Source organism: Petromyzon marinus, unplaced genomic scaffold (assembly GCF_048934315.1).
Source record: "Petromyzon marinus isolate PM22_M1 ecotype Great Lakes invasive population unplaced genomic scaffold, UKy_Petmar_22M1.pri1.0 PM_Scaffold_26, whole genome shotgun sequence".
Lineage (NCBI taxonomy): Eukaryota > Metazoa > Chordata > Hyperoartia > Petromyzontiformes > Petromyzontidae > Petromyzon > Petromyzon marinus.
The window spans coordinates 1,249,807-1,269,378 of record NW_027423235.1 but is presented as its reverse complement, the minus strand read 5'-3'; positions in this window follow the sequence as shown (position 1 = coordinate 1,269,378).

Sequence of the window (19,572 nt, the reverse complement as noted above, 5' to 3'; positions counted from 1 at the left end):
ACTCATACAGACACTGCACATAGACACAAACAAAGACAGAAATATTGTGTATAGCCTTGAAACACTGTAGGAGCAAGTGCTGTTAGTGAGCACCTATGACGGCCGGCACCGCACACGAGGGGTGGGTTGCCAGCACCACACTTGTCCGTCTTTGTCTCCCAAGTGGCGATGTTTACACACCGTATCAGATACTTATTTGAGGCTGAGTGGACCTAGGGGAGGCCCCTAACCGACTCAGATAACAACAACAGCCCTCATTCGCCACTAAGTGACGGAGACGTCACCATGGCGCTTGTGCCAGGCCTGGTGCACTCCGAGGCCACTTGAAGTGTCGAAGGCTTGCCGACAGGAGATCAGGGGACAGACCCCAGTGCGATGGGTTGACTGACTGAGATGACTGGCAGACGCACCACCTTTGCATCCTACTGTGCCAACTTGCTGCGTTTTAGTCATCCAGTGCACCGTCTGTTGTTGTGAGCGTCGCTCCTCTCACCCTCCTTTTTTGCTTGAGGGCAACTGCCACCAACTTCCCATAAGCATCCTTCACGAGCTTCCTCCATAGAGGCAGATCTTGACACCAGTGGTACCAGTCTTTGGCAAGTCCACTTAGTTCCGTATCCTCCTGTACTGCATCAGTCCATCTCTTCTCCAGGCCGTGCCACGCCCATTTAGCCCCCTCTATCTGGAAAAAGCAGAGGCTGCTTGGGGATGCGGTGGCTGAGCAAGCAGGCTACATGACCCAGGCAATGCAGCCCTGCCCACCAGTGGAGCTCACTGTGAGCTGTTCACACATTCCAGCCTAGTTAAACCCAGGGTGGATCGTAGGCAGGCCAGTCTGAAAGTGTAAAGCTGGTTCAGATTTTTCATTTATTCTATCATTGGCCAAGAAGACCCAGCGTTTTGTGTCGAGTGACAGACCAGGTAGATACCCCAAAGTGTTACGAAGCTGATGAAAATATGCCACTTGACCGATTCGGAGTGAGACCTCTGCTGCCAAACCAGAATTTTTGCATAAGCACACTATCCAGGTACGTAAACTTCTCTCTACAATTACCCCATCACTCAAGAGTAGTTGAGGGGGCGGAGTATTAAATTACACAAAATACTCAGGCGGGTGCTTAGTTTTGGTGGGGCTGATGGTAAGGCACCACCTCTTTGTCACACACTCCAGGCTTAGCAGCAGAACCTCCAACTATTTTTCAGTGTGAGCATCAACTTCCAAATGATCAGTGTACATAACATGGTTGACCAGTAGGGAGCCATCCCTTGACCTCACCCAGGCATCAATCAGCCTCCCATTGTATCTGTAGCAAATATTAAAAAATCCACCGGTACAGCCATAAAAAAAAAACTTCTCGAACTATGTGGTCGAAGATGATGCTAAATAATGTGTCAGTCAGAGTAGATCCCTGTCGCACCCCACTGTAAACAGGAAATTGCTCTGACTCCTGGGCACGCAACTTTATCCGGGCCTGCCCACCATCGTGAAGGTCCTTAATGATTGTGAGCAGAGGGTTAGGGACTCCGGAAATACGAGTAACAATCCAGAGCCCTGGCCTACTGATTGTATCATAGGCCTTGACCAGGTCGGCGCTGCAACACTACACATGTAACGCATAGATTTGTTACACCGTTCAACCACACACACAGACACATTTTAATTAAAACAAGTCCCTGATTTGTAAAAAAAAGAATCAGAGTACCAGTCATCAAATAGGCAATTGACACTTGGTCCAAAGAATATGTGATACTGTAATAGAAATACATGAATAGCTAAATTCAGAATTTAGGTTAATAAGGCATAACCCAGTGCAACAAAGGAAATAAGCTTTCAGTCTGTATCAGACGGTCTCAGACGCTAGTGTTGAGAAGGTGACATGGCAGGCGTTTAGAAACCCGCAGTGCCGGCAGATGTAAAGTCGTTACACACAGTGTCTTTCGAACAATACAACAGTCAGGTGCTTGATGCAGCTGGTGACTTTCCAGATGTGGTGGGGTATTGACGATGTGTAGAACGATGAAATTGTACTTCTTTCTCGAATGTCAGGTGTTGTCGGGCTTTGACGATGTGTAGCACGATGGATTTCCTTCAGTATCCAACGTATAGAGGTGTCTTCACCATGATAATTATTCACAGGCTTGTTGGTTTACAGTCACGTTTTTTCTAAACTCATGTGATTCATGGCACGTGACCTTGCAGCACAGTTTTGAGCAATGCCTTTCCTTCTCCAAGAGACACACATGTATCTTCTCTTTCTGTAAACTCACTTTAAGTCTTCTTAATTTCACTTGCCATATGTATCGGCTCAATATAAAGTGACAAATGCAAATCTTAAACTTTGCTTTTAAAATCTCCACTGTTTTACCACTATACCGTCTGCACTGCTTAACCACTATACCTCTGAGTGGTTACTCAGCGTTTCAGCCATTCTCGTGCAAGGAATGACTTCTGTTGAGAGCAACCTCACATGCACGGGAGCACATGCTATCCAGCCAACATAAACATTAGGGTTGCCCCTGGCTCTCTGGCCCCTTTGGGCACCCTCCTCTTCTCCTCCCTTTATCTTTTCTAACGTAGCCCACTAATATACTAATTGTATGAATGGACCAGTGTATAAGAATTAATAGTGTATTTCTTATCCAATTCATGTTCTCTCTTGTGAAACAATGGACATCTTTTAAATTTAGCCAGACCTCCACAGCTTGCCCATAAATCCATCTTACTTTTTCTGAGATAACGGAAGTTTTTCTATGTTTGGCCTGGAGTTTCCAGACCTCGCAAACTTAATATGGCCTCCCCAACCAGCCCATAATCCTAATGAAGTTATTTGGAGGAGGAGGTGTCTCCGGCACATGAGTCAACCTCCAGACCTCCCTACAGTGTTATCATTGTTACATCGGTCTCAAGTTAAGTTAGATTCCTGTCAATGGTGCCAAGTTTCTTTACCAAAATAACATACAGGAAATACGCCTTTTGGCGTCCTCTGGTCTAACACCGTTTGAGACGAGGCTCAAAAGAAAGCTGTCCCTGGTGTGGACCAATCAGTTTCAAGGACAATGCATATATTATCAGAGTATGTTTTTTGTTTGCATTCTGACCACAAGCATCATGGTTAATGCAGACGTGATTCCTTGTAAAAGGTTTCAGTTTGGTGTTTTAACATCTTAACACCTGTTTTGTTGCCAGTAAAAACGGGAAAAACCTATTATCATACAGGAAATACTCAAATACCCATTAACGAATCAATTGTGGTGCTGCTCTCTCCTCCCCATGTGACTTCCCAGACCGTCGCTCGAAGGGGCAGCGAAAGAGGTTCCTCGTTGACACAAGACTAGAAGCTAAGCGCCAGATTCTGGAGCTTGAGATGATCCTGCTGGATCATTGTGCACAGCAGCAGGCCAAATATCAGCGGGAGCTGCTGCAATTCCAGAACAGCACCGAGCTGAAGAGCTTCATCATCCACCACCAGCAGCAGCAGCAGCAAAAGGCAGAAGAGCAGCAGCAGGCAGAAGTCAGCACCAATAATGAGGATGTGAAGCAGACAATGCAGAATAGCAACAAGGTTGAGAACGAGATCGAAGAGATGGAGAAAGTGGGGGAGAGAAATGGTATGAAGAAAAAACGTGGGAGTAGGAAGAAACATAAGAACAAGAAGAAAGTTCTGGAGGAGACAGTGAAAGAAGAGGTGGCTGAGAGAGAGGGGAGTGAGGGAGAGCCCATGCAGGAAGTGGTGGAGGTTGGGACGATTGAGGTAGAGATGATTGAGGCAGTGGCTTTGGAGGATGTGATGAATGAGGTAGAGTTGAATAAGGTAGAGGTGTTAGAAGGAGATGGCAAGCGGGAATTAGCGAATGAGGCAGAGGTAGCGGTGCTTGAGGTAGAAGCAGTGGCCAAGCAGGAAGTGGTGAAAGATATATCAGCCAATGTCATAGAGGGGATTGAGAGAGATGCAAAACAGGTATTAGCAGAAGAGGTAGAGCCAAATGAGGTCGATCGGAATGAGGGAATGGCCAAACAGGAAGTGGCTAAGAAAGTTGATAATGTTGTGGAGACAAAGAAAGAGGGAGAGGATGGTCTTCAGAGGAAACGTAGGAATAGGAAGCTACGAAGGACTGATATGAAAGTGCGGGAAGTAGAAGAGATGAAGGAAAACGAGATTGAGGGAGAGGGGAATGATGGAGAGCCCAAGAAGGAAGTGGCGAGTGAGGTAGAGGTAGCGGTGATTGAGGTAGATGCAGTGGCCACACAGGAATTTGTGAAAGAGGTAGTGGCCAATGTCGTAGAAAGGATTGAGAGAGATGCCAAGGAGAACTTAGGGAAAGAGGTAGAGGCAAGTGAGGTAAATGGGAATGAGGGAATAGCCGAACAGGAAGTGGCTAAGAAAGTTGATAATGTTGTGGAGACAAAGATAGAGGGAGAGGATGGTGTTCAGAGGAAACGTAGGAATAGGAAGAAACACAAGAACAAGAAGAAAGTTCTGGAGACATTGAAAGAAGAGGTGGCTGAGAGAGAGGGGAGTGAGGGAGAGCCCATGCAGGAAGTGGTGGAGGTTGGGACGATTGAGGTAGAGATGATTGAGGCAGTGGCTTTGGAGGATGTGATGAATGAGGTAGAGTTGAATAAGGTAGAGGTGTTAGAAGGAGATGGCAAGCGGGAATTAGCGAATGAGGCAGAGGTAGCGGTGATTGAGGTAGAAGCAGTGGCCAAGCAGGAAGTGGTGAAAGATATAGCGGCCAATGTCATAGAGGGGATTGAGAGAGATGCAAAACAGGTATTAGCAGAAGAGGTAGAGCCAAATGAGGTCGATGGGAATGAGGGAATGGCCAAACAGGAAGTGGCGGAGAAAGTTGAGAATGTTTTGGAAACAAAGAAAGAGGGAGAGGATTGTGTTCAGAGGAAACATAGGAATAGGAAGCTACGAAGGATTGAGATGAAAGTTCGGGAAGTAGGAGAGATGAAGGTTAACGAGATTGAGAGAGAGCGGAATGATGTAGAGCTCAAGAAGGAAGTGGCGAGTGAGGTAGAGGCAAATGAGGTAGAGGTAGCGGTGATTGAGGTAGATGCAGTAGCCACACAGGAATTTGTGAAAGAGGTAGTGGCCAATGTCATAGAAGGGATTGAGAAAGATGCCAAGGAGGACTTAGGGAAAGAGGTAGAGGCAAGTGAGGTAGATGGGAATGAGGGAATAGCCAAACAGGAAGTGGCTAAGAAAGTTGATAATGTTGTGGAGACAAAGACAGAGGGAGAGGATGGTGTTCAGAGGAAACGTAGGAATAGGAAGCTACGAAGGACTGAGATGAAAGTGCGGGAAGTAGAAGAGATGAAGGAAAACGAGATTGAGGGAGAGGGGAATGATGGAGAGCCCAAGAAGGAAGTGGCGAGTGAGGTAGAGGTAGCGGTGATTGAGGTAGATGCAGTGGCTACACAGGAATTTGTGAAAGAGGTAGTGGCCAATGTCGTATAAGTGATTGAGAGAGATGCCAAGGAGAACTTAGGGAAAGAGGTAGAGTCAAGTGAGGTAAATGGTAATAAGGGAATAGCCAAACAGGAAGTGGCTAAGAAAGTTGATAATGTTGTGGAGACAAAGAAAGAGGGAGAGGATGGTGTTCAGAGGAAACGTAGGAATAGGATTAAACACAAGAACAAGAAGAAAGTTCTGGAGACAGTGAAAGAAGAGGTGGCTGAGAGAGAGGGGAGTGAGGGAGAGCCCATGCAGGAAGTGGTGGAGGTTGGGACGATTGAGGTAGAGATGATTGAGGCAGTGGCTTTGGATGATGTGATGAATGAGGTAGAGTTGAATAAGGTAGAGGTATTATAAGGAGATGACAAGCAGGAATTAGCGAATGAGGCAGAGGTAGCGGTGATTGAGGTAGAAGCAGTGGCCAAGCAGGAAGTGGTGAAAGATATAGCAGCCAATGTCATAGAGGGGATTGAGAGAGATGCAAAACAGGTATTAGCAGAAGAGGTAGAGCCAAATGAGGTCGATCGGAATGAGGGAATGGCCAAACAGGAAGTGGCGGAGAAAGTTGAGAATATTGTGGAGACAAAGAAAGAGGGAGAGGATTGTGTTCAGAGGAAACGTAGGAATAGGAAGCTACGAAGGATTGAGATGAAAGTTCGGGAAGTAGAAGAGATGAAGGAAAACGAGATTGAGAGAGAGGGGAATGATGGAGAACCCAAGAAGGAAGTGGCGAGTGAGGTAGAGGCAAATGAGGTAGAGGTAGCGGTGATTGAGGTAGATGCAGTAGCCACACAGGAATTTGTGAAAGAGGTAGTGGCCAATGTCATAGAAGGGATTGAGAGAGATGCCAAGGAGGACTTAGGGAAAGAGGTAGAGGCAAGTGAGGTAGATGGGAATGAGGGAATAGCCAAACAGGAAGTGGCTAAGAAAGTTGATAATGTTGTGGAGACAAAGACAGAGGGAGAGGATGGTGTTCAGAGGAAACGTAGGAATAGGAAGCTACGAAGGACTGAGATGAAAGTGCGGGAAGTAGAAGAGATGAAGGAAAACGAGATTGAGGGAGAGGGGAATGATGGAGAGCCCAAGAAGGAAGTGGCGAGTGAGGTAGAGGTAGCGGTGATTGAGGTAGATGCAGTGGCTACACAGGAATTTGTGAAAGAGGTAGTGGCCAATGTCGTAGAAGTGATTGAGAGAGATGCCAAGGAGAACTTAGGGAAAGAGGTAGAGTCAAGTGAGGTAAATGGTAATAAGGGAATAGCCAAACAGGAAGTGGCTAAGAAAGTTGATAATGTTGTGGAGACAAAGAAAGAGGGAGAGGATGGTGTTCAGAGGAAACGTAGGAATAGGATTAAACACAAGAACAAGAAGAAAGTTCTGGAGACAGTGAAAGAAGAGGTGGCTGAGAGAGAGGGGAGTGAGGGAGAGCCCATGCAGGAAGTGGTGGAGGTTGGGACGATTGAGGTAGAGATGATTGAGGCAGTGGCTTTGGATGATGTGATGAATGAGGTAGAGTTGAATAAGGTAGAGGTATTAGAAGGAGATGACAAGCAGGAATTAGCGAATGAGGCAGAGGTAGCGGTGATTGAGGTAGAAGCAGTGGCCAAGCAGGAAGTGGTGAAAGATATAGCAGCCAATGTCATAGAGGGGATTGAGAGAGATGCAAAACAGGTATTAGCAGAAGAGGTAGAGCCAAATGAGGTCGATCGGAATGAGGGAATGGCCAAACAGGAAGTGGCGGAGAAAGTTGAGAATATTGTGGAGACAAAGAAAGAGGGAGAGGATTGTGTTCAGAGGAAACGTAGGAATAGGAAGCTACGAAGGATTGAGATGAAAGTTCGGGAAGTAGAAGAGATGAAGGAAAACGAGATTGAGAGAGAGGAGAATGATGGAGAACCCAAGAAGGAAGTGGCGAGTGAGGTAGAGGCAAATGAGGTAGAGGTAGCGGTGATTGAGGTAGATGCAGTAGCCACACAGGAATTTGTGAAAGAGGTAGTGGCCAATGTCATAGAAGGGATTGAGAGAGATGCCAAGGAGGACTTAGGGAAAGAGGTAGAGGCAAGTGAGGTAGATGGGAATGAGGGAATAGCCAAACAGGAAGTGGCTAAGAAAGTTGATAATGTTGTGGAGACAAAGACAGAGGGAGAGGATGGTGTTCAGAGGAAACGTAGGAATAGGAAGCTACGAAGGACTGAGATGAAAGTGCGGGAAGTAGAAGAGATGAAGGAAAACGAGATTGAGGGAGAGGGGAATGATGGAGAGCCCAAGAAGGAAGTGGCGAGTGAGGTAGAGGTAGCGGTGATTGAGGTAGATGCAGTGGCTACACAGGAATTTGTGAAAGAGGTAGTGGCCAATGTCGTAGAAGTGATTGAGAGAGATGCCAAGGAGAACTTAGGGAAAGAGGTAGAGTCAAGTGAGGTAAATGGTAATAAGGGAATAGCCAAACAGGAAGTGGCTAAGAAAGTTGATAATGTTGTGGAGACAAAGAAAGAGGGAGAGGATGGTGTTCAGAGGAAACGTAGGAATAGGATTAAACACAAGAACAAGAAGAAAGTTCTGGAGACAGTGAAAGAAGAGGTGGCTGAGAGAGAGGGGAGTGAGGGAGAGCCCATGCAGGAAGTGGTGGAGGTTGGGACGATTGAGGTAGAGATGATTGAGGCAGTGGCTTTGGATGATGTGATGAATGAGGTAGAGTTGAATAAGGTAGAGGTATTAGAAGGAGATGACAAGCAGGAATTAGCGAATGAGGCAGAGGTAGCGGTGATTGAGGTAGAAGCAGTGGCCAAGCAGGAAGTGGTGAAAGATATAGCAGCCAATGTCATAGAGGGGATTGAGAGAGATGCAAAACAGGTATTAGCAGAAGAGGTAGAGCCAAATGAGGTCGATCGGAATGAGGGAATGGCCAAACAGGAAGTGGCGGAGAAAGTTGAGAATATTGTGGAGACAAAGAAAGAGGGAGAGGATTGTGTTCAGAGGAAACGTAGGAATAGGAAGCTACGAAGGATTGAGATGAAAGTTCGGGAAGTAGAAGAGATGAAGGAAAACGAGATTGAGAGAGAGGGGAATGATGGAGAACCCAAGAAGGAAGTGGCGAGTGAGGTAGAGGCAAATGAGGTAGAGGTAGCGGTGATTGAGGTAGATGCAGTGGCCACACAGGAATTTGTGAAAGAGGTAGTGGCCAATGTCGTAGAAGGGATTGAGAGAGATGCCAAGGAGGACTTAGGGAAAGAGGTAGAGGCAAGTGAGGTAGATGGGAATGAGGGAATAGCCAAACAGGAAGTGGCTAAGAAAGTTGATGATGTTGTGGAGACAAAGAAAGAAGGAGAGGATGGTGTTCAGAGGAAACGTAGGAATAGGAAGCTACGAAGGACTGAGATGAAATTTCGCGAAGTAGAAGAGATGAAGGAAAACGAGATTGAGGGAGAGGGGAATGATGTAGAGCCCAAGAAGGAAGTGGCGAGTGAGGTAGAGGTAGCGGTGATTGAGGTAGATACAGTGGCCAAGCAGGAAGTGGTGAAAGAGGTTGTGGCCAATGTCGTAGAAGGGATTGCGAGACATACAAAGCAGGAATTGGTGAAACAGGTCGAGGCAATTCAGGTCGACACGATCGAAGAAAAGGCCATGCAGGTCTTGATCAATGAGGTAGACAAGAATGAGCTAAAGGCCAAACAGGAAATGGCAACAAAAGTTGAGAACGTGGTGGAGGAAATAAAGCAGGAAGGGGCAAATGAGGTTGAGGCATATGAAGTAGATGCCATCCAGGAAGTGGCAAAAGAGGTAGAGGAGATTGAGGGAGAGGCCAAGCAGGAGGTGGTTATGGAGGTAGAGCCGAATGAGTTAGAGGCGAATGACGTAGAGGTGATTGAGGTAGAAGTGAAGGTAGGGGATATTGAGGTGGAGGAGAGTGAGGCGATTTTGGTAGAGGCGAATGATGTAGAGGCAATAGAGGTAGACGCAAAAGAAGTAGGAGCTATTGAGTTAGAGGCAAATGAGGTAGAGCTGAAGGAGGTCGACACGATTGAAGACGATACAAAGCAGGAAGTGGTGAATGAGGAAGGAAGATGTGAGCAACCTTGGAGGGCAGAGAGTGTTCAGGAAGAGAAGAAAGAGATTAAGCACATCCCATCTTCTAAGGGAGAGAGAAAGAACAGTTTCTGGCGTTGGGCAATTTGGAGCTTCATGTGCTGCACACGGCAGCTGGAGAAAGATGAAGAGGAGAATGAACGAGGAGGAGACAGAGGGAAGGAGCACCAAGACGAGGAGCTGGGAAAGAAGAAGAAAGAAAAGTGGTGGAGACTCCACAGAGGGAGAAACTAGCGTGTTCTCCCAGACATAGACATTGAGACGTGGTTGTATGGACATGTATATTTATATATGTATATATACATTTCAGTTGAAATAAAAACGTACTTATGTTTCTTGAACTCGACTTCTGGTATAAAATATGTATTACCTAAGCTATCAACAGAAGGTTTGTACAGGATTAACTGCACTTGTGGCAAATGTTATGTTGGGCAAACAGGACAAATGATCAGCACGAGACTAAAAGAACATCAGAGAAATATTAAATACACACGTTTCAACAAGAACACTCAATCCACTGCTGGATAAAGCCCTCTCCATGCTGCGATTCCTCACATCCCTGTGATGTGGCAATCCATTCAACTCCTGTAAGCAACCTATTTTTATTTGACCAGGTAAGGCCCACTGAGATACATAGCTCTTTTCCAGAAGCAGCCTGGCCACATATGATTGCTCAACGAGGTGGCTTATGTGAAAATTCATAGCAGTCATCCCAACGTGACCATGGGGAGAACATGCAAACTCCAAATACGGGAGACCCTTGAATATCACGAGTTCATAGTTCGTGGTTTAGACCTATCGCCGGCAAGCTCTATGTATATCAATTTACCTATCATGGGGATTAGATTTGGTCTTTATTGGGTATACTGTACAAGGAAGTACTATATCATCGTGTGATATCGTGGTGGGGAGCAGGCGAGGGGATTATTTGTTTACTAGCCTTTTGCCCGTCCAAGCATGGGTGTATTGCAGTAAATCTGAAACTTGCAAACGCAAAGCAGACCGCGAAGTGATATTCATTGCATCCATTTGTGTGCAATTTGTAAGCCCGCGGTGACAGACCTATTTCATTTAAAGGTTATAATCCCTTGTTCATCATGACGTTGTTTTTACTTAGATGTCTCAATAGCGTTATGGAGATCGCGTTACGTGAGGGTTCTGCCTTTGTAGTGAGTTTATAAGTTGACGCTTAGGAGGGGAGAGGAGGCACCTCGCCCCCCCCCCCATGTGGAGTGATGTCACCCGCTAATTATTATCAATGGAGGGGGGTGTCCATTTGGAGGACGTCACCTGTTCATGATTAATAATGAGGGGGGGGGGGGGTCCATGTAGAGGACGTAGCCTGTTTATGATTATATTCTATGGGTCCTTTGGTAAAGCCACGTAGATAAAAAATAATAAAAATATCACGACGTTTCGATCGCAACACAAGCAATCGTCTTCAGGTCAGGTGAGAGAGAAAGTTGCTGAGACAAGGTCTTATATAGGCCTGAGATAGGTGCATCAAGGTAGGTTGGTGGAGCTAGAGATGGTCCAACCACAGAGGCTGGGACAGTGGTCTTTGTATTGTGAGTTTAGCAAACTCCTCCGCCATCTCAGTTGAGTACTCTCTATTAACTTATTAAATATTTAAACTTGTTATATACAATAGAACCCCTCTTAACGACCACCCCATGTTAACGAGTAATCCCTTAACGACAGGCCTCCATAGAGCCCAATGTTTACTGTATAGTAGTGGTGTATAATAGTGGAGTGCCTCTGTAGAGCCCAATGTGTTCCCTTACCGATCATTCCCATTGCTAGCGACGGGCTGCTGGTTTATTCTCCTTGACACGAGATCAGCAAGGTATCATGGTTCATGTGTGGCAGTTTCACCACCTGTACGCGATCATGACAGTCGACGCGGCTGACCGGGCCCCACGTTTGTGGTGAGGCACCACAGGGGCCAACGTTTTCATGGAGAAATTTGAAACTGATGCCATCCAGACTGCCACTCTACGCCCGACGTTATGGAAGAGGTACGTGGATGACACTTTTATCATCTGGCCACATGGCCGGCCTGCCCTAGACCAATTCCTCGACCATATCAATTCCATACACCCAGCCATCAGATTTACCATGGAAGTCGAAAAAGATGGCAAGCTACCCTTTGTGTATGTCCTTATTAAAAGGAGACCTGATGGTTCAATGAGCCACTCTGTCTACAGGAAAGCTACCCATACGGATGCTTACTTTAAACCGGATTCCCACCACCATTCATCCCAGAAGAACTCCCTCATCAAGACTCTATACCATAGTGCCCAATGCATTTCCGACCAGGAACACATTGCCAGTGAACTCAAGCACGTACACCAAGCTCTCAAGGCTAATGGTTACTCCGACTAAACAATCCGCAAAGCTATCACTCCAGCAATGAAGAAGAATCCTCTTGAGGAGCCATTCAAAACCATCACCTTACCCTACATTGCGGGGGTCACAAAAAAGATCTCCAAAATCCTGAATAAACACTAGATCCAGGTCCGATTCAACACAGTACATAAAATCCATGATCTGGTTCCGTCTGTAAAAGATGTGGTTCCAGACATACAGTACCCGGGCGTCTACAAACTAAGTTGCCTCTGTGGTAGCAGTTACATTGGAGAAAACAAACGACATATCTCGGACCGCATCCGTGAACATAAAGCAGACTTGAAACATGGTAGGACGAACACCTCAGCCATGGCAGATCACTGTTATAATTCAGTGGGCTCACATGACATTGACTTCTCCAAGACGGACGTTCTCTGCAAGCCATCCGGCTACCATGAGAGATTCGTTCATGAGGCCATCCACATATACAAACACAGAGACAATTTCAACCGAGAAGATGGATTCTGGCTTAGTAACCATTGGAAAGATGTTATAAACCATTTCGGTTCTTAATTGATTGTATTTTATGGTGACTTTCAGACCGCAGTCCATTCGCTGGCACTGCCTCTTAATAGCTTTCACACGACGGTCAATGGTATGGTTTATAGCATGTTATATAATAATAAATAGTATAACATTGTAATGTTTAACATAATTCATAAGGCAATATATAGTATCGTAATTGTATAGTGAATATACAGCAGTGTGGTATACAGTAGGGTTGGTAGAATAATACATAGTGTAATATTACAAGTCTAACATTTTACAGTCTAAAGTATAGGGTAGTGTAAAGTAACGCATTGTATAATTCAAGGGTGGGTTTGTCTATGGTAGTGTATATTATGGTGAATAGTCGTGTAATGTTGGAAAATTTTAGTTGGAGACATATCAATATCATGCATAATGTTCGAGCTTACATTGGGCTGTGTATACGATATTATACAATGTAGTTTAGATTGGAAGGTATTACATTACAATGTATAGTAGTCTAGTTTATGGCATGGTTGTAACGCAACACAGGACAGAGCAGCGCATCGTGGCTGTTTCTCCCCCCTCCTCCGTTCCGAGCATGGATGGACTCGTCCGTCTGAACGAGGCTCGTCGCTCTCCATGGTGCTAACGTTTGAAAGAAGGAAAAAACCGCCACCTATTTTTTCGCCATAGGGCATTGTAATGTATAATGACTTATTGTTAGTAGCTCAGCTGATGGGAGAGTATATAGAGTTTATTGATAACATTGATGTAGTTATATTTTAGTTGTATTAATTCGTTTACTATATGGTATTCATTATATAGTGTAGTGTATACCTAGTTACTTTATGTTTATAGCTCAACTTTTTGAAAAATATATTGAGTACATTTATTATATTGATGTAGTTTATACTTCGTTTTTTTTTCACATCGGTTTATTGTATGATAGTTGGGTAGTTGCAGTCCTTTAGCGTCCATATACTAAATGCCTCGCTTGATATGTAAACTTTGACTTTAATATAGCTATTTCCGTGACCAGTCGCATGCTAATCTCTCACATTAACATCATGCTAATCTCCCAGTTACATGCTAATTTCTGAATTTAACACCCTGCTGATCCAACACTTTAACACAGCTATTTCAATGCTAAATTCTCCTGTTTGATATGTAAACTCCTTTGTCAAGGCGCTTTACCTCTCACACCTAGCCTAAAAGACACTGCGAATCTTAGCAGCAGTTATTGAAGCGCTGTCGTCCCGACAGTTCTGTTCCTTCACCTGAAGAAGGCTACTTGTGTTGTGGCCGAAACGTCGTGAGAATTTTTTTATGTTTTATTTTTTATTATTTTATTTCCATTCTACGTGACTTTACCGAAAGAACCAAGAAGTTGCATAAAGTTGTTGCATGCTTGGGCTCCACGTGCCGAAATTACCTTTTAAAAAACGGCTACCAGTCTCATCAGATCTCAGAAGCTAAGCTTGCAGCGCCCAGCCCTGATGGTAACCCGGAGATACAAATTAATATGGAGAAACAAATGTTCGCTTGTGACGACCAAGACTACGCCTGTCCTCCCAAGGACAGGCCTTACTGATTCCGAAGACTTTTATTTTCAGGAGGGTCCTGCCGAGTTTTTTTGCAGTAGGGAGGCGATGTTGTGCTGTGCAGTGCCGGAGAGTAAGCTCATGCAGCCGGTCCACCCTGTCCTCTCTCCTCCCGTCGGGACGGGTCGGTCACAATAGCGTTCAGAAACACCCTCCACGTCACAACACAGTTCAATTTCTCAATCCGGAGGTCAGCTCAAATCTGTACTGTGGGCGTTCCCTTGTATTCTACTGTGTACGTGGGGCTCTGGGTCCAATCCCCTGATCACCATTGCATTCACTTAAATAATAATACATTCTCCTGGCCACCCATAGAAAATAAGAGTGCGCAATTATACGTGTTATTCATCACAGGCGAGCTCACACCGGCTACACTTACAGCTTAGGGCCTCGCATTAAGAGAGGGGGGGGGGGGGGGGGGGGCTCTAAATACGAAACAAGAAATGGACACGAGGTTTCGAGTTTTAACATAATTGTTTAAAAAAATTAAGATCGGTGAGAAAAAAAGACTCTCCAAAGCAGTTATTTTCATTCTGCTGACAAAAATATACAGGCATTCATAGAAGGGGCCTCTTAAGCTTGACAATGGCATAGGGCCCCAGCAATGTCATCATCCGGCTCTGCTGCCGAGTGTCATCCCAGTGAAGTAATTTGCAGGTAACTTTAGCATTGGGATGCTTGGCCAATACCCAGTTACATTGTGATTGTGTGTTTTCTAGCTACGTGAGCAAAGTGGATAACCCATACATCCGCAAAGTGCCAGTCGGATGATTAACCAAGGCCCTTCTTGTTGCGAGGGTCAAAGATCACCGCTGCAACACCCTGCCACCTGAAACGATAATAGTTCGCTTATAATTATGATTTTTTTTATTTTAGTGTGCACATTTACACGCGATAATCACATCTCATCTCAAGCATTTTAAAAGGGCACCCTCAGTGGCAACTGTTCTCTGTGTGACACACAGTTATTCAGCACCTAACCTGCAAGCAGGTCAAGTGCTCTTTGCTGCGATCAATCCCAATTGAGTGATTCGGAGTGAAGTTTTTTTTTACATGCCAATTTTCGCCTGTGATGCTGACACACGATGGCCATACTTTATTTTAAATAATGTCTTGGGATCGTTTTTATTTTTTTACATTGAATTTTAGTGAGTAAATCACGAGCCCGTTACAGTGCGCCACGGGACTGCACGTCATTCGAGTGGTGCATTCACAATGCAACCGGACCATTTATTAGGGGGGGCTGACGCGAAGGGGTGGAGTGAGGCCCGCGGCCCCCCATAAACTGGGGGGGGGGGGAGAGGGGGGCATTGTGACAGGCGTAGAAGAGTTGTAGATGTAATCTGCTCCACGTTTGTCTTGATAAAGGAGACCTGTGCAACCTGCTCGGTGTGTGATGTGCGTGGTCCTCGGTGTGTGACGTGCGTGCTCCTCGGTGTGACGTGTGTGCCGCTCAGTGTGATGTGTGTGGGTGTAGGAGAGGCCCATTACCCTGGCGCATGGCAGTCGATGACAAGTTCTACCGCTTGATCTGCGATGGCTACTGCATCCAGCCACCCCCCTGCTGTCCACCGCAAGTGTAAGCCGCCGCCCCCCCCATACCTCCGACGCCAGGTTTTATCCACTGCTGGACTGATGCGTTTCTATTGTCGATGCAGGTGGCTGACGGAGGAGAGTTGCTAAGTGTTTGTTCTGGGTGATTCTTTGGTTTTAATTGTAGTGATTCAATTAATTGATTGAACAATTGCTTAAGGGTGAATTATGTGATATGTGTTATTGGCAGTGAGTTGTGCTGGCTGGTTCAGTATCGTTGACATTGCCATCATTGACCCTCTTAGTCTGGAATGTCCTACTTCCAGCCATACGTGATGTTGCGACCCACAGACTCCTCACATACATTGAGGGGAAAAAGTATTTGATCCCCTGCTGATTTAGTACGTTTGCCCACTGACGAAGAAATGATCAGTCTATAATTTTAATGGTAGGTTTATTTGAACAGTGAGAGACAGAATAACAACAAAATCCAGAAAAACGCATGTAAAAAATGTTATAAATTGATTTGAATTTTAATCAGGGAAATAAGCATTTGACCCGTGTGCAAAACATGACTTAGTACTTGGTGACAAAAGCCTTGTTGGCAATCACAGAGGTTCGACGTTTCTTGTAGTTGGACCACCAGGTTTGTACACATCTCAGGAGGGATTTTGTCCCACTGCTCTTTGCAGATCATCTCCAAGTCATTAAGGTTTCGAGGCTGACGTTTGGCAACTCGAAACTTCAGCTCCCTCCACAGATTTTCTATGGGATTAAGGTCTGGAGACTGGCTAGGGCACTCCAGGACCTTAATGTGCTTCTTCTTGAGCCACTACTTTGTTGCCTTGGCCGTGTGTTTTGGGTCATTGTCATGCTGGAATACCCATCCATGACCCATTTTCAATGCCCTGGCTGAGGGAAGGAGGTTATCACCCAAGATTTGACTATACATGGCCCCGTCCATCGTCCCTTTGATGCGGTGAAGTTGTCCTGTCCCCTTGGCATAAAAACACCCTCAAAGCATAATGTTTCCACCTCCATGTTTGACGGTGGCGATGGTGTTCTTAGGGTCATAGGCAGCATTCCTCCTCCTCCAAACACGGTGAGTTGAGTTGATGCCAAAGAGCTCCATTTTGGTCTCATCTGACCACAACACTTTCACCCAGTTGTCCTCTGAATCATTCAGATGTTCATTGGCAAACTTCAGACGTGCATGTATATGAGTTTTCTTGAGCAGGGGGGCCTTGCGGGCGCTGCAGGATTTCAGTCCTTCACGGCGTAGTGTGTTGCCAATTGTTTTCTTGGTGACTATGGTCCCAGCTGCCTTGAGATCATTGACAAGGTCCTCCCGTGTAGTTCTGGGCTGATTCCTCACCGTTCTCATGATCATTGCAACTCCACGAGGTGAGATCTTGCATGGAGCCCCAGGCCGAGGGAGATTTATAGTTCTTTTGTGTTTCTTCCATTTGCGAATAATCACACCAACTGTTGTCACCTTCGCACCAAGCTGCTTGGCAATGGTCTTGTAGCCCATTCCAGCCTTGTGTAGGTCTACAATCTTGTCCCTGACATCCTTGGAGAGCTCTTTGGTCTTGGCCATGGTGGAGAGTTTGGAATCTGATTGATTGATTGCTTCTGTGGACAGGTGTTTTTTATACAGGTAACAAGCTGAGATTAGGAGCACTCCCTTTAAGAGTGTGCTCAAAATCTCAGCTCATTACCTGTATAAAATACATCTGATAGCCAGAAATATTTCTGATTGAGAGGGGGTCGAATACTTACTTCCCTCATTAAAATGCAAATCAATTTATAACATTTTTGACATGCGTTTTTCTGGATTTTGTTGTTGTTATTCTGTCTCTCACTGTTCAAATAAACGTACCATTAAAATTATAGACTGATGATTTATTTGTCAGTGGGCAAACGTACAAATCAGCAGGGGGTCAAATACTTTTTTCCCTCACTGTAGATCCCTGTCACACCCCACTGTAAACAGGAAATTGCTCTGACTCCCGGGCACGCAACTTTACCCGGGCCTGCCCACCATCGTGAAGGTCCTTAATCATTGTGAGCAGAGGGTAAGGAACTCTGAAAACACGAATAACAATCCAGAGCCCTGGCCTACTGATTGTATCATAGGCCTTGCCCAGGTCGGCGCTGCAACACTACACATGTAACGCATGGATTTGTTACACTGTTCAACCACACACACATACACATTTTAAATAAAACAAGTTCCTTATTTGTAAAAAATAATCAGAGTACCAGTCATCAAATAGGCAATTGACACTTGGTCCAAAGAATATGTGATACTGTAATAGAAATACATGAATAGCTAAATTCAGAATTTAGGTTAATAAGGCATAACCCAGTGCACAATATGACATTCATGAAAAGACAAACAGTGCAACAAAGGAAATCAGCTTTCAGTCTGTATCAGACAGTCTCTGACGCTAGTGTTGAGAAGGTGACATGGCAGGCGTTTAGAAATCCGCTGTGCCGGTGGATGTAAAGTCGTTACACACAGTGTCTTTCGAACAATACAACAGTCAGATGCTTGATGCAGCTGGTGACTTTCCAGGTGTTGTAGGGTATTGACGATGTGTAGAACGATGAAATTGTACTTCTCAAATGTCAGGTGTTGTTGTGCTTTGACGATGCGTAGCACGATGGTTTTCCTTCAGTATCCAACGTATAGAGGTGTCTTCACCATGATAATTATTCACAAGCTTGTTGGTTTACAGTCACGTTTTTTCTAAACTCATGTGATTCATGGCACGTGACCTTGCAGCACAGTTTTGAGCAATGCCTTTCCTTCTCCAAGAGGCACACATGTATCCTCTCTTTCCTCCAAGATTTTTTTAGCAACACACTTTAAGTCTTCTATGTTTCAGAAATCTCCACTGTTTTTCCACTATATCGTCTCCACTGCTTAACCACTATACCTCTGAGTGGTTACTCAGCGTTTCAGCCATTCTCGTGCAAGGAACGACTTCTGTTGAGAGCAACCTCACATGCACGGGAGCACATGCTATCCAGCCAACATAAACATGAGGGTTGCCCCTGGCTCTCTGGCCCCTCTGGGCACTCTCTGGGCTCCAGGCACCCCGGCCCTCCTCTTCTCCTCTACTCCCTTGATCTTCTCCTTCTCTAACGTAGTCCACTAATATACTAATTGTATGCATGGACCAGTGTATAAGAATTAATAGTGTATTTCTTATCCGAGTCATGCTATCTCTTGTGAAACAATGGACATCTCAATAATTTAGGCAGACCTCCACAGCTTGGTCATCAATCCATCTTACTTTTTCGGAGATAACGGAAGTTTATGTTTGGCCTGGAGTTTCAGACCTCGCAAACTTAATATAGCCTCCCCAACCAGCCAATAAATCTAATGAAGTTCCGAAATGGTTTAAAACATCTTTACAATGGTTCTTAATTAATTGTATTTTACGGTTACCGTCAGACCGCAGCTCTTTCGCTGATATTGCCTCTTAATACCTCTCACACCACGGTTAATGGTATGGTTTATAACATGGAGTATGACAACGCACTATGGCTGTCTCTCTCCCTCTTCCGTTCCCGAGCATGGATTGAGTCGTCCGTCTGAACGAAGCTCGTTCGTTGTCCGTGGTGCTGGTCGTTGATGGGAAGAAAAACCGCCATTTTTTGCAATATGGCATTGTGATATATAACGACTTATTGTTGGTGGCTCAGCTGATTGGAGAGTATATAGAGTTTATTGATAACATTGAGGTATTCTTAGTTTTTTCGGTAAAGTCACGTTGAAGGGAAACAACAAAATAATAAAATATATATAAAACACTAAAAAATTCTCACGACGTTTCGACCATAACTCAAACGGTCGTCTTCAGGTGTGATGGTTTGCCTAAATTTAATTTTAAACGGCGCATTTATTTATTTATAAATGCATATCCGACCAGGAACACATAAGCAGTGAACTCAAGCACGTACACCAAGCTCTTAGGGCTAATGGTTACTCCGACTATACAATC